Source organism: Nyctibius grandis, chromosome Z (assembly GCF_013368605.1).
Source record: "Nyctibius grandis isolate bNycGra1 chromosome Z, bNycGra1.pri, whole genome shotgun sequence".
Classification (NCBI taxonomy): domain Eukaryota; kingdom Metazoa; phylum Chordata; class Aves; order Nyctibiiformes; family Nyctibiidae; genus Nyctibius; species Nyctibius grandis.
Window position 1 is genome coordinate 24792203 of NC_090695.1, and position 15064 is coordinate 24807266.

Here is a 15064-nt window from a genome sequence, read left to right on the forward strand (position 1 = left end):
GCCTGGGGTTTTCTTTCTTTTGTTTCTGCTTTGCTTTACAATTTTATTGGTTGGTTCTGGTCTTTCTAAAACAAGAGATTAGTATAAAATGACAGGAAAATAATTGTGTGGGCTAGTGCCTTATCAACTTCTGGAACAGTTTGCCTTGAGCTGAAAGCCAGGGGGATGTTCACACCATTTTTAAAGATTCTTTCAAGAAATGCATGTGGGTGTGCATGTGTGGTTGAAGTAGCTTGGAGTTTTTTGTTAGATGCTTTATTTTTCCTGTACCATTGTTGTCTTTTACTGTTTAGGGAACAGAAGGAATTCTTTCCACCTGTCTTCTGCCTGCTTGCTTTAATTACTGATATCTTTCTTAACCTCTTCCTAGCATTGCTAGAATATTTCTGCTTGTTAGCACATCAGACCACAAAGCCAGCAGAACAGAGGGTACACAATTCACAGTTTTAAATGTCTCAGTGTTAAAACTGCAGGCAAAGGCTGAAATCCTCTCTGCATTGAATGGAGAGCTCCAAAGAGTCTGAGGAGTTCCTAGCCTTCTAGCAGGGAACTGCTGGTTTCTCTGTTGCTACCAACCCCACAGCTGATAAAGAGGTTCGGTGGCCTCTTCCAAACCATTTGAAGTATCATTTCAGTTTCCAGTGGAGCAATTGTCCACTCTACCAGAAACATTATCACACTGCATAGCAATTTAGAGAAGAGACTGAATGGGCATGGAGACAGGGTGACTGAACGGAATGTGGCCTCCTTCAGTTCAGAGCTGAGGTCCATTAAGGGTGCTTATGCGATTGCAGCCTGCTCTGCTTGTGAATACAAATAGGAATTTGATCATGAAGGATCTAAAAATTTTGAATTGAAGGAACTTTTAGATTGATAATGGCAAGGTCGGTAACATTTGGGGAGTAGGTTCTTGAACTGCCCATTCTGATGTTCACTAGAATATTTTTCATTGCTTAGTATATGGTCTGCATCTCAAAAGGATAGATTTGACAATGCTGGGAAGTGTTAAATTTACCTTAAATTAGGAATGAATTTGCACTTGCCTGAGCATATCTGGTAACCTCATAACCCATAAAGTCCTTGGCAGCACCTCACATAGCGAGGAGATGCTCTGAACTTTGTGGACCTTGTAGTAATTCTCACAGTGAAATCAACACAACTGCAGAAGTCAAATCTTCCAACCTTGGGGTGTCCAGCAGGTAATCTATTGCAGGCCAAATAGGAAAGAAAGATTTAATAATAAGTAAATAAAAATCAGTTCTCTGTCCCTTTAGTCTCCTTATTGTCTTTGACTTTGACTGACAGTACAAAAGTGGTGTACAAACATCTTAACTACAACTTGTTATGGAAAGCATTATATAAGTGATGTATCTGAATAATAGATGCAACAAGCATATAAACATCCAGCCAGAGTGCTACATACACTTAATTTGACTGTCAAGAAAACCTATATAAAAACTGTAAGAGTAGCTGCTTAGTCCCTAAAAGGGACCTGAGCCAAAATGGAAAGTACATTCACTTATTTTAGAGCCAATCTGTGAAACAGCTACAGTTGTATGTACTTCAATATACTGCCTAATGAAAAGTCTTCCGGGTCCTGGTACAGATTTGTAAGTCATTGATAACAATGGTTCCATAGAAAAATAAAAATAACAAATGTTTCACAATTGAATATCCAGCCAAAAAAGCATGTACATGTGTTGCAAGAGTAAATAAGCTTTGTTAGAATAGTGTTGCTATTCTATAGGAGAAAGGAGATTAAGAGCCTCATTTCTACTGAGGTGAAAAAATCATTGTATTTCTTATATTGTCCATCTGATCTGAATCCAGATCAACTGACCAAATGTCAGTGAGGACAACATATGTCTTGTTGACTTATTTACCTAGAATCAGAGAAGGGAGAAAACATATAATTAGTTCCCTAACAGAATCAAACCATTAGACTGATTATTGAAGCCATGAATGAAATCTGAATGCTCCATTACTCAAAGCTAAGTAAGTATTTATTGCTCTGCAACCATCACTTATGATAAGAATAGGTTAGGAGCTGAGACTTGAGCTTAAATGTATATTTAACTATGTCAGAAATATGTAGAGTTTGAATGCACGTGTGTTTTTAACATCAAGTGATGATTGGAAAGGAGCACGGCAAATGATTGAGGAACCAACAAGATAAACAGCTGCCAAAACATGTTGCCCGTTATGACATCAATGTTCAAATGTAGTAATAAAATTTGGAATTAAAATTATGTTTGCTTTCATTGGAGACCTGGAATAACAACGAGAAGACTGTAACACCATATTGTCTGTCTCTCTAGAGTAGCACATACAGTATTCAGTCTACGTAAGCAAAATAAAAGAAATGTTAGGTCCACCCAAATACTCTAAAACTATCATATTTATCATATATATCATATTTATAAAAGAGAGAAACAAGGCTAAAGAATATTTCTTACGTAGGAAATAAATTATTAATTTAGCAATTATCCTTTGAAGGAGAATGACTTAATTTTATACGTAAGGAGCTAAAGCTTTTATTTGTTGTCTCATTAAAACACTGAAATTTTGAGCGCATAAAGCATATTCCAGTTTCTAACTGCTAATGTACTGAGCTATGTGATGAGCACACTATACATGTTTTACGATATGGAATTAGGGTCCAGATGAAAACTTTGAGATTTACATTTTTATCCTGTGTTGACCTTTTGGCTTCACTCCTTAATTAAGCAAGGCATGGTAAAGAAAGAGATTATTATGAAGTGGCTGGGTCCCCAGGGCGTTATGAGGTACCAGACACAGTTAAGCTATCTCAAGACAACCATGTTCTCTGGAGTTACTTTATTGCTATTATAAAAAATCTTTATTATGGGGGAAAATATGTATTTTTATGCTAGAAGAAGATGAGGATGACAGTTTAGGATGTTGAACGGTAGTTTCAGCTGAGCTTTGTGCCCACAGAGACTGTAAAACATCAAAGACTGGGCGGCCTTTGATTGGCTCCTTCGGATCCTAAAGGGGTAGATTAATCTTTGTAAAATTCATAGTTGGAACATTGTACCATTAACTGGCACTTTCCAGTTATCAAGATACTTTATGAAACTGAAAAAGTCTTATTACACTTGCTAAAAAGGCAACTTTGGGGGTGTGGCTCTCATGAAACCATTTAATCTCTAGAGTATTAGACACTTTCCACTGTGCCCTGTGCTTGATAAAGCCCCAGGATGTGTATCTTCATCTGATAACCTCTGTCAATTTCTTCTCTGTTAATTACACCCTACCTAAGGACCCGATCATACAGCATGCTGATCTTCCTCAGTTTTCTCTCTTTTTCTGTTGGAACTGAGAGTGTATTTAAGCCCTTGTGGGACCAGGCCTTAGGTCCTGATTTTTTAAATCACACCTATGTTTTTCAAGTATGATGCCTTCTTTTTAACCTTTGCGATAAATATGTGATGCACACACATGAGTTGATATCTTCTCGGCATCTGAGGGGAGTGAATATACAATATTCCTGTTGGTTTTAAGCCTTCTGTAGTATTTCTTATGTTGAAGATTTTGTGTATCTACCCTCTGCACTGCTGCTAACAACCAGAGGGTATCAGAAAATACGCATATATTTACAGAGCTTGAAAGGTAGTCCTACTTTGAAGAGCTATTCCAGGGACACAATGATTACTCCAAGAGACTTAGGCTTATGAAGTGCTCCTTGTAGTAAAACAGTATGAATGCCTTATGGACCAAAGAAAGGTACAGAACAGACATATGTCTTTTAAGACTAGATATGACCTACTTGACAACACATTGATTTATGCCCACCACTGTTCTGAGGCTGGATTAGGGATATTTGATTTACAGTAGATAGATTGCCTTCTGTTAAATAAAGTCCTGGGTCGTTGTTCATAAACCTGAACTGCATATAGCAATCACGATGCATTTTCAAAATACCACGGTGGAGTTCGTAGTGCCTTATTAAGATCTGTAGTTCAAAGATTAATAGTTAAAAGGATAAAAACCTTTGTGCAAACATCTAACAAGCTTCTTAAGCCAATGACAATTGGCCCTGCAAAGTACTCAAGAGCTCTCTGTCAAGAAGCTCAAACAAAAGTGACATGACTCGGTCAAAAAGAGCTCCAGTTGCCCTCATCCCCACGCCCAGTGGGATAATGGATTATCCCTCAGAGACAGTGCTTGGCCATCCCCCAGAATAACAACTCTACTTGCCAAGGTGAGGCATCATAACTAATAGACAGGAAGGATCCTGAGGAAGAACAAACTATAAATGAAAGCTGGGAAAAAACATAGTGCTCTAACTTTTTAGACTATCCAGTATGCTGGTGACACCTTCCAGGTGAGCCCAGGTGTGGAGAAAGGTGACGGTGTTGCGGTAGATGGCACTGTTCCCCTCCTCCAGCCACGACAGCCCCACCACTCACCAGGAGGTGCCATCTTTGGGATGACACATAAAACTGAGGCCTTGACCAGTTGCAGTTATTAAAGGTCCCATTGCACTTTCCACAAGATTAACTGTGTTAACCTCAGTGTCCTGGTTGATTGCATTCTGTCTTCCTAAATTCCCTCTGTAGTTTCAACTGGACAAGTTAATCTGCACTTCCTGTTTTATGCGGCCATGCAACTGTTGCTGTGCTCAGACACACAGCCACTGCCCTTCATCCTGGGTGGATCTACTCCAGTGACAGCCAGTATGGACAGACTGAACTGTGTATGGCTGCACTGGTGCCCTGAGGAGGGTGAAGTAGCAGTTCTTCGGTGGGATGTCCTGGTGAGCCATGTGAGGAGCTCAATCTGTCCAAGGCAAAGTGCCTCATGGACCATCCCCTGGAGCAGGCAGTTGTGACGGCACTGTGGTAGGTCCCACTGCAGGCCTCCCTGTTGGCCAAACCCAGTCCTAGGTTTTTAGCTCTGGACTGGAGAAGCAGAGCAAGACCATGCAGTGATTTTGGCATGGTTCTAGAAAAAACCCATTGGGACCTAATTCTGAAATTCCCTTCTCATGAAAGCAGACCTTTCCAAGACAGACAGGGGTGAAGCTCCGTGTGAACTAAGCAGTCCTCTTACAAGCAGAGATTTGCAGCAAGGTGACCCACTGTGTGAATCAGCATAGCTCATGCATGGCTTCCACTTTTCTCACCATTTCGAGGTTTGGTAGCTAGACACAAGGTTGGGGAAATTACATTCTTTCTGCCTTTAATTCTTCCTGCTGTTTCAGTTGGATACTTCCTGTGTCACTTCATATCCCAAACTATTGTGTTTTATTGCTGGAAAATGTGTGTTTCATTTCAGTGACTGGAGATTACACACACATGCCATTGAGTGTAATGCAAGGACATTATGTGGATGTAAGGAATGATTATTTTTCTGCTTATCTAGAGAAAATAAAAGTGATTATTAACATCTCAATAACTAGATGGGGAGTAATATTAATATTTGAACACCATGAGAAACCTGAAATACAGTATGAAAATAACCTGGCTAGGTGATCGGGTATTTAAAATGAGCCAGGTGTCAAGACAGGAAGCCTATAATTATCATGGAATAAAAACAAGTTTCTGAAAAATAGAACACATTCTGTTGTCTGGTTTCTACTATATGGCATTTCCACTGAAGATTGTAATTCCTTTTTCTATGTCCCATTCCCCTTGTACGGAGTGTCCCCTTGGGAAGCAGGGCCCTAGAGCCCTTTCTAGGACGGGACAGGATATTACAGCTTGGTTTGTGCACTAGCATCCTTAATATTTCCTTCCTTTCAGAAGCAAATAGAGCATACCCTTATCTGAATGCTAATTTCCTAGTTAAAACCCTCCCTTGCTGACAAGGGACTGAAAGAGTTTTAAATCACAGATGTAGAGTATCAAATGCAATAATGCTCTTGCAATAGTGCATTGAAGCCTCAATTAATTAACCCTTGGGCTAAGTAGGCAGGTACATGCTGGTGGCCACAGGCGGTGGATGGATGAGATTTAAATGGGCATCTCATTTCCTCAGCACGGAACATGCCGTTTGGTTCAGAAAGGAGTCATTTTACACACTCGCCTCATTTACGCTCAGCTTTAATCCCTTTAATTCCACCTGAGATCCAAGCAAGAATGGGAAAAGAGAGTGAGGTGCAAAAGGCTACAGAGCTGGGCTTTGTTTACATATCTTTCCCCAGGGACCCCCCCCAGCAGAGCCAGGGCTTCTGGCCTTTTCATCGGGCTGCAGGGATCCAAAGCAGTTGTCATATGGAAATGGTTAAACAGAGATTATGGGGAGCTCTTCACTGCAATCCAGCCCATTTAGAGCCTGAAAAGTAAGGAGTAGGGAGACGAGGCTGAGAAAAGGGGCTGCAGCTCACCTTGGCGGCTGTCGGGATGCAGAGGGTCAATTTGCAGAGGCCACAGTGGTGTGGGCCTCCTGTGACAGCACGATGACAGCTGCCACTTTCCTTTCAATGTCCCATATGGGTGCATGTTCACGTATGATGTAAATTGTATGCCATGGGTGATGTAAATCTCTGCCATCCCTCTGGCTGGCTTTTACCTATGTAAGACGAAACCTTCCCTACAGAGAAAGAGGACGCGATTCTGCCATGTATCAAGGATAACAGACTAATGCTGTAAAAATAGAAAGAACCCCCAATGATTTCTTTGAATCATTTAAAGGCTTTCACCAGGCTGTGCTTTACTTCTCTTTTGTGCTTGCTTTCCATGGCCCTCCTAATACAGAGATCTGCTGGCAGGACCCTGTGCCAAAATTTTAAGCAAATATTACAGAATATTTATGGATAATGACTTTTGAATTTATTATCATTATTGCACAGGAAATCTGATATCTCAGCACTGTGCTCCTTCAATCAAGGATATGCAGACAAAAGCGTGACCTACGCAATTAATTAACCCATGTAGAATTTAAAAATCAGATACTTGCAACAAACTTCACCTGAACAAGACTGGGAATTGTTCACAGAAATTATTCAGTGAATGGTTGAGAATAACGAACCTATTTAAAAAAAAATCAGAATATCTTCCTTACCAGTCACTGAGAATAAAAATGCAAAATGTGTCATATTGTTCATTACAGTTACAATACGTGCCAGGCTCTGCTAAAAGAGCTGTATACAAGGTAGTGCTACTTATCCAAAGGTGTATAAAGAGGGTTTGAGAAAGGGTCCTATTTTTAAGGAGATTCAAGCTGCAGTGCACTTATGTGAAACGCTCCGCATCCATGTGTGTTTGCTTTCATCGTGTGTAGTGGTGCTGCAAGGATAAAGCTGGACTGTCCCTGATGGGACTGGATGGATGGATTGTACATGGGTATTTCTCTGGATCTCACTCTGTGCCAGGCCTATTTGTGCACAACCAGAGGCATCCACGGATAAATCGGCACAGCAGTGTGGGAAGTTTCCCCACATTTCTCTTTTCCTTTCTGCATGTGGTGCTGGCAGCTGAGGCCAGACACATTCATCGCACCTGTGGGCCACTGCCATTTTGTGCAACGCATGGAGAGACATTGCCCGGGTCAAGTGCCATGGGATGATGCACTGCCAGTGGGGTCTACAGGGGTCTCTGCCCCTCCTGTCCCACCCGCCACCCCCGCCAGGCCATGGCACTCTCCATCTCATTTACCATCTGTGAGCTTGTCTTTAACCTAATAAAAATCATCTCACTTTTGACTAACAAGAAAAGGAAACAGTGCTTATTGTGGGGTTTGGGGAAAATGGCCTCGCTAATCTGCAGGATGAGAATGGAGTGATTTATAGGCAGATTTAACTGTGGGCCATGATTAGGAGGCTGGTAGTAAGTGCATTAGATGTCTAAGTGTGGCAATAGAGTAAATAGGCGTTTTATTTATCGCAGTGCCAGGGGCCTCTTAGCGGAAGAGCGCTTCTCCAAATTGAAATATAGCAGAGTTTACACTCCTGATTAGGGCTTCAAGCGCAGAGCCCAAGGCTATCAGCGAGCAGAAACAACGCTCGCTGACACCTAATTGTCACTGGATTAATGTGCAAACAGGGACAGCAAACAGCAACAACAAATAACCCAGTGTCAGAGCTGCTGGTGGCAGTGTCCACTAAGTGACTGGGGGCCAAATTAAAGTTTATATCTCAGAATCCACTGAGATCAATGCATCAGCTGGGTAGACAGGGCTGGAAATATTTTGCCGTTGTATGTGTCGTATGTATTTACATATGGTACAGGTGTGGAGCTAGCTATAAAAAAGAAAAAAAAAGGATCCATTTTCATGCTGAGAGTGAACCATATGTGTAGCGTGTGTTGTACTGCTAGCTACTGGCAGAGGCTCCCCCTCCAGAAATCCGTGTCCCCCTTTGAATGCCCCCAGACTCCCAAAAATTAAGTACTTATGAAGATGCCCTGTGTATGTGTGTGTGATTGTGTCTGTAATAAAAGAGGCAAGTCTTGTAAGGAAAGGTAATATATTTTATTAGACCAGCTGATACTGCATGAGGAAAGGACAAGCATCTGAGCTCAGAAACCCTTCCTTACATAGTAAAATACATAATTCATATGTGTGAATTCATATGCCTCAGAACAAGCAACAATTTCATTCTTTGAATTATTAAAGGCAGTACGTATCCCCATTATTATATGGGGTTCACAAATATGATCGTTTTTAGCATGTGTATCATGTGAAGCTACATACCACATGTCTGTGAACTAAGTATGGGCAATATTGCTCAATTTATTTCCTTTATGCTTCATAGCCATTCAGGTAATTTATGTGAATAAGGTCTTTTGCTCTGTGATCCTGTGACTTTCACTGGCATCTCCATATAAAATTTTATATCCCTGTTTGTGAATCAAATCATTCCCACAACAATTGATTCAATCTGGGTTGCCACCTGTCCAGCTTTGGACCGGAGGAAGCAGTTTGAGCATCTGAGCTCTGTTTTTTCCACTTCTAAATCTGGTTTGGCTTGTTTGCTCCAAGGTATTTCTACTCAAGATCTCACTGGTGCTGATAAATTCTTTGGAGGTAAGACAGACAAAAAAAACCCTGTGCTGTTCATTTACAGCAGCCACCTTCTTTTAAGCTGAGAAACTAGCATCATTTCCTTGGAACAAAAAAAATCAATTAAAAATGAGCCTAAAAACAAATGCAAGAATAGATTAGCGGCCAAGGAGTTCACATATTGAATAATTTTTTTCCATAATTAGCTATTGAAGGAGGAAAAGTCACAAATATATGATTTATGTCTCTAAATGTATTTCTAAAGTTCTTAAGTTTTATTGACCATGAAAGTTGGTCTTTCCCTGTGTTAAGGACTGAAGAAGCTATAGAGCTAGCTAGTAGCTCAATGGTGCAAAGTCTTATGATTTAATCTTGACATTTGCAATTTTTTGCTGTAAAATATTACTTTCTTTATTTCAGGACTTTAGTGTAAAACCTCGTAATTTCCTTTAAGCTCCATTTGATTGTCAATTGCACAACTCTCTCCAAAGCTTAAAGCTTATGATTTTCATACACATATGATTTATTTCTTTTGTACCACAATATAATGTACTTTGGTGCAAATTTGCCTTATTTCTCTTGCATCCTGATCTTTCCTGCCTTGTAGCTAGGATTTTTTTTGTGTGTGACAGTACTTGGGTATGTGAGCTTTGAACTTTCTGTAGATTCGTTTAGAAATGCTTCAAATATCCATCTCTAGGATTGAACCAGCTGCATATCTGATCTACTCCGCTTAATGATTTCCAGGAAGTGGTGGTCTTGCTATTGGCATATTTGGAGAAGGAATGGGATCAATTTTCAATATTGAAACCAGTCCAATAGCTATTTACGCATACTTTATTTTAGAGATGCAAAGCTGCAGAAGGATAGGGAGAAAAGGTTTATACTGCAAAATTGCAAACATTTCTGGTTTTCTTTTAGTTCATTTAGAGTCAGAAAATCATCAAACTGGGTTTGCAACAGGGAAGTCCCAAGTTCATTTCACTAACAATATGCTTGATGAATTCAATGTATTTTTAATCCAAGTCTAAAACTCTAAGGACATCCAAGGTGCTGACTAGAGCATGAAAATCTAAATTAATGCTCTGCCAGAATGACAGTACTTAAACAACCAAAATATCACCCACAGGCATTAGGCTTTCTGAGAAGTTCATAATCTATATATTGTTATTGTAAAGATTGTGATTTCATGCAGAAAATAATTCACAAATCATAATTAACATCGCTCCCAATAGATGACCAAAGGCTTTAAATATATATTTTACATTTTGCTGTTTCAAAAAGCTATACAACCCTGTAATATATAATTACTACAGATATATATCACAAAATGGCCATACTGTTCAATTTATCAGCAAAGACTCATAAATCAAGGGGTAGTTTTTCTTAACTGTATGTAATGTTGATATTTTACATTCTAATTACATAAAATCTGCCAGTTAATATCTTTCAGCTATATAGATCCATGTATGTCCGTTCATAGCCAATGGACTATTTGAACCAGCTCAGAGCTGGAAGGCACTTTTTGTTTATACAGACTGGTGTAAAATGGGGCCTGTTTCCTTTCTTGGGCAAAATGCCCACCCGAGAGAATAAGAATTTTGCCTGAACAAGGACTACACAATTAGCAGCGAAACATGCCAGTCAGAGCATTTTGCACCGAGGAGCTCTGAATAGTGTCACCCAAAAGAAAATGCCCATGTCTCCCCCACAAACCTGGATAGGACATTAGGTGTGAGAATTTACAGCCCTTCCTGTGTAAAGAGGAAAAAAAAAAAAGAAAATGTAGGTTGATTTGCAGTGGTAACAAGCTAAATCCAGTAGTGAGGGACCTCACTGCGTCATCCTGTCTGCTGGTGAAGCCCTCTGCCAGGCTCCGCACAGGCGCCGGCTGCCAGCCAGCGCAGCCAGCTGCAGGACTGGGGCCCGAATCTATTCCTCACTAGCAGAGCTGAATGCAGAATTAAAGCTTTCAACCACAATTTTCAAGTTGATAACACATGGACACAGCAATCCCACCCATGTGATAATGATTGCAGCATTCAGGCACGAGATTGTAGGCTCCTCTGGGCAAAGACTTTTCATTTTGTTTATTTATAAATCATCCAAGTGCATCTATTATGGTGTATGGATGATAATAATAAAGAGATGTTCATGGTTCCCAATATGGATGAAGCAAGGAAAACACTGGTAAGTTTCAGGAGGAATGAGAAAAAAGTGAGAAGACAATAAATTGCATTTAGTTGACTGAACTGTGGAGGAAGGAAAAACAATAAAACCCTGGCTTTAACAAACCCTTATTGAGACACTGATTGCTCTGTAACAGACATAGTTGTGCCACGCTAACATTTGCTCATTAACCAGTCATGAATTTGTGCCACACATCAAATACTAGTAATGAAACAAAATGAAAATAATGGTTTGCCTTTTAGCCCAAATATACAAGGGGTGTTAACATGCCTACACAAACATTTAAACACCACATTAAAATACATGTCTGGATGAATTTGAGTTGAGGATTAGTTTAAATTATGACAGGTTTCAAGAAAATCTCGTTTTAACAAAAAGGTCGACTGGTGTGTAAAAAGCACAAGAAAAGAAACAGCCTTTCAAGTACTGTAGGGCTGCCAAATTACTCTGCCAAAACTCCCATTACAGAAAGGTGGGCTGAAGCAGTAACACAGGCTTGGCCCTGTTGTGTGTTTGTACACAACAAAGTGCTGTGGCATAAATCAACGTCTCAGCATGGAAGACCTAAATTGCAGAGTTTCATTTCAGTGAATCAGCTTTGTTATTAATTTTTGTTTTTCTTACCACCCTGTTTATTGAGCACTAGCCTGCTAACTGTAAGTTGCAACTCTTCTCTTTACTAACTAAAGCAATGCTGCTACAATTAGAAGGGTTAATAATGTGAGTTAACGAAACAGAATTTAACAGTGAGGTTGAACATCCATTAAAGAAATGTGAGAAATCAACCAATTCAAATACTGCATCCTGTAAAGTGCACTGATGTTTTGGGCTGCTTCAGCACAATGGGGTGAGCCACTCAGCTAGCCAGTCCACGGCCACCAACAAGGGAAGGTCCTGCTCCCACTCTTATTTCCCCTTCCCCTCTCCCCCTGCTCCCAGCCAGGCATTTCTGCCACTTGCCATGCACACTAACCTTCCCTAGGGTCCTCTGAGAGCTGATTCAACTTGCCAACCTGGCAGAAAACTAATGCAGCTAAAAGGGGATGATTTCCTGATGGGTGAATGAGCCAAAAGAAAAGGAGGGAGGTTCTGATGAGCAAAGGAGATGGTGCCAGGCAGGTGGTGGGACCATGTGGCCAAGAGCAAGAGAAAGAGGGAGGGCGAGAGAACTAGCAGGAGAGGAATCAAGATCTGCCTCTTTGGAAATCAACAAACCATGAGATAGGCTGAGCTACTCCTAAAACTGCAGCATTGGATTTTGACTGTGTTGTATGAAGTGTCTGGAGACAACGCCAACTTGAAGCATTCCTTCCCCACGACCACCAACGCAAGTGTAAAGTTACTACCGATACTATTAGCATTCACAATGAGTGGTTTGTGAATTAGAGGCAATAGGGCACAACAAATCCAGTAAAAGCATTGGATTAAAGATAAATGGCAGCTTGGTAAACTGCGCATCATCTAGCAGAATAAGCATTTAATTGAATCTCATGTTGACAAGAGAAAATAAATCAAGGTGTAGAAACCACCCTGCTCTTTGGTATTGCCAATGATGGTGGGGCAGTTTTGACTGAATGGGGCACCTGCATAGGGTCCTCTGAGAACCCCCGGTTCGGATGAACGGGTTAATCCATTGAAACAGCTGAGGTATACAGAGCCTTTCATCTTAAACTATCCCATGCCAGGTCTCAAACAATTCACTAACATGTTCCCTTCTGCATAGGAGAGCAGTAGCTACCAGGGAAGAACTTGCCCCACTAGTGAGAAGCCAAAGAAATTCTGATGAGGGCAAACTCTAGCTGTTCTCTAAATACGTGTGAGATCTCTCCTGTCTGCTTATATCTATGAGCATCACCAAATCCCTGGGTACCTTTACAGCAAGACAGGGACTCCAAACAGTAATAAAAACATCCAGTGCTCTAACTGCTAGCATAATAGACCTAATGATCTGAATTTGGGTTTTCTTTTTAGCATTAGGAATGCTTGGTTTAGTTCCAGGAAAACTGAGGTTATATGCAGAAGAAAAAGGACTATTCTGGAGTATTCTGAGTTTGGAAGAGGTTACTTTTTTGTTTTTTAACTGTGTTTATTCACTGCCTTAGGAAAAAAATCCATCTAGAACTTAATAAGCAGTTAGTATAATATCTGTAAGGGCCAAAATATAAGCTTCTCAGTGACAGCAGTGGTTAGGTTATCCTCCACATGAAGTAACGATGTAAAGATGTAAATATACTGACTAATACAAACATATACAAAAATATGTGGCAAACACATCTGGGAAACACACCAGATTTTGTGTATGTCCAGAGACAGCAAGGTAAAAGCTAAAAAGGCAGTGGCTAGCAGTGATAATGTGCTGTGGGTCAACATGCTTTCTGCAGCCCGTATTTTGAACTCTTCTAATCCAGACAGGGGTCTTATTTGGAGGTCCCAGCCTAGGGAAGGCTGCTCAAATAAAGGTGGACCATTGTACTCTGGGACTTGTAGCATCTGAGACCCTTCATATTAGTAGGAGAGAAACTGATCATTTATGTTTTACACTGACTAGGTGTAGCCCTCCTAAAGGGAGTGAAGAAGTCCCAGTGAGACATCTTTGGAAAGTTCTTACCATAGGGAAGATGGATATCTTGGAAAAATTAAATTAATCCCGTAATAATATATAAATCTGCACAACACAGCCTTTTAAAATATTCCTAACTCTCAGAAGACTTCATCAATGTTATACAAATTACAGAATCATTTAAGAGTGTTGGTATGGAGTAAAAGCCCATGCTTCTGTCCCTGTGGAACGTTAACAATATGAAGACAAGCTGCCTATCCAAAATACCAGTGAAATTACATATCTTCTGCCAAGGCTGATGAATTTATGATGGCTACATGTCATTTTTTTCCTGTTTAAAGGGAAATCTATGGTCAAGTATGCCTTGAAGTTCTTCAGGTTCATTAACAAGGTCAAAATCAATGTTATTTTACTGTTTGGAATCATTTTTGGCGGAACAATGAAAAGAAACCATAGTAGAAGTAGTCTTAATATAATCATTTTCTTTTCATTGTTCTTTATGGGAAAATAATTTGGCCCGAAATTTAGTGGTCCCATCAGGGAGGTGATATCTTTAAAAAGGTGGTCTGAAGGACAGGTTTTACTGTACTTTAATAGGCTTATAGATTAATATAAATCTTAATATTCATAATCTGTACTATTCCTTTTCTCAATATCTCGTCCATCTATACATCTATTTGTAATGTGTGTTTCAAACACAAGTTAAACTTGATTTTATTGAAAGTACTGATAGTGCTGTTGGAATAATAATTTCTGAAAAAGTCAGGAGGTCAAATGTATAGTTTTCTCTTGAAAAAAATTTTATTTAAAAAAAATCAAATACTGGTGCCTTGTAGGTGAATTTTCCCTGAATATTTTGAAATATCTGATTGTCTGAAATAAAATGTATCAATTAAACAATGGATTTTATTGCAATGAAATGCACAAGTATCAGCCCAATTTGTATTCTGGTGCAAGGATGAAAACCTGGAGCATTCCATGTAATTCAGTGTCAAAACCACCAGTCTGTTTTTACTAGAGCTATTCTGGGTTTGCAAAATTAATCAAATCATTTTAGTTTTCAGGCCAGAAATGCAGCATTTCAAGATTCCCACTAGAGAAAATCATGTAAGTAGTTTGTAAGCCCACTTTTCGTAGCACACTTTTTTGGATGTCAAGATGTTAGAAAGCGTACCAGAAAGACATCTAAGCACTTGAAACATTTGTCCCCAAGGACACCTACAATATTTATTCTAGGTGCAGTGCCTTTAAATGGGAGCGGTTGTTGTCATTTGTTGTGTTGTCATTAGTTTTTATGTAAGCTGTACATAGGAAAATTTACAAGTGTCTGCTAATGCCTATTTGTAT